The following is a 1,740-nucleotide window of genomic DNA, read 5'->3' on the forward strand; positions in this document are numbered from 1 at the left end:
GCATGCCAAAAAATCCTTTTTCCACCATTTCTTCACCTACAAGTAATCAAAACAACCAATCAAAGTTTTAATAATTCACAAGGTCTACAAATCATTCAAAAACCAACTAATTTTAGCTTAAACCTCATGATTTAGTGTCAAATAAAGGATGGTTGATTAATTTAACAAAACCATACAAAACCACTCCAAATTACTTACTTCTAATGCAAGAAAGTGCATAAAACCTAATGAAACAAGTGAAAAATGCTTGAAAAGCTAGCACAAGATGACTTGTCATCGCCTAGTAGTTTTGAAAATTCATGTTTTGATTGCATCCTAGGACAAATTATTTGTGAGTGAATATTGAATTAAGTGAATTGAGTTGAATTACTTGTTCATCATGATTTTCATATCAAATTAATCACTAAACCGGTACTTGTTTCTTGTTAATGTTTTGCATTTGTTTGAGTGACTTGACTGGATTCTTGTCGAGTTTGTCACTTTTTGCAACAAGTACCTTTACCATGTGACTATTTCATTATGTTTCAAGATGAATAAGTGGTTCTCTTTTCATTATTAGATTGGTTATTGTTTATTGTGCTTTTATATTAATTTTGTGCTTTCACTTGCACAATTACAATATCCAATATTTCCTAAATTCAATTCACTCCTGTTCTATTTGCCTAAACTTGATTGTGCTTCAATCCTTGTTTATTCTGTGTCTTGCAACTTAGGCCACTTAATTAAGGAACTTATACTTCATTTTGCAAGCGTGTGGTTTTTGTTTTAACTTGCCAATGTATGTGTCCTAACCGTGTGCACATTTAGAATACACACATTTTCTTTTATCATACCACACTCATATGAACTCTTCCTCATTTTCTGTTTATTTATTTTCTACAGTAGCCCGAGCCCCCGCATCAGCCAGCTGAAGGTGGAGTGCCTTTGAGCCTTTTTCCCCATATTGTGATGCTTGCACGGAGGACTGTGGGGGAAGGATTCACAATTATGGGGCGTAAACTTCTCTTCCCGAACACTTTGCAATATTTCTTATTTTGTTTATATGTCTTTTCTGGATATTTGTTGATAGTTTTGATGTTTTGCACCGTACCTTATTTATTTTGCTTATATGTGTGTGTGTGTGTGTGTGTGTGTGTGTGTGTGTGTGTGTGTCCTAGTTTATTTCTAGTTTTATTGTAGTAAATATTTGCATGTTACCTAGTATAGGAAATAAGTTTGGCAAAAACAACAAAGAAATTTTCAAGAAATCTCTTTCAGGGCGTTCCATTGATTAGATTTAAAAACTTCTCTTTCAAACTTGCTTGAAATATTTTTTGTAGAACATAAAAAAGAGCTAGAACAAACCACCAAGTAAGATTTGAGCTTTAATGGTGTGGTTGCACATTATCAACGACAAATTTTGTTCTTCTGTGCTATACTCCTTTTATGATTGTGATCTTAGATTTGCTTGAGTCTTTATGTCCTAAATTTGATGTTTTAAATGCATTTAGTATGATTGAGGCCATTTTTAAAATTAAACTTAATAACCCATATAGCCATACCCTTATATCTACCATTGTAACCCGCTTTTGAGCCTTTTTAATCCTCTTTTTGTTCTAATTTTAAGCACATCTTTCTCCCTAAGCGAAAAATTATTAATGTCCATAAATCATATTTTTTATTAGTTTAGGTTGAGGAGTGTGTGTTATTCAAGTGTGGGAGAAGATTTATGGAGGAACATTGGTAGTAAAGAAAAATTTT

The sequence above is a fragment of the Arachis hypogaea genome, chromosome 11, assembly GCF_003086295.3.
Source record: "Arachis hypogaea cultivar Tifrunner chromosome 11, arahy.Tifrunner.gnm2.J5K5, whole genome shotgun sequence".
Taxonomy (NCBI): Eukaryota; Viridiplantae; Streptophyta; class Magnoliopsida; order Fabales; family Fabaceae; genus Arachis; species Arachis hypogaea.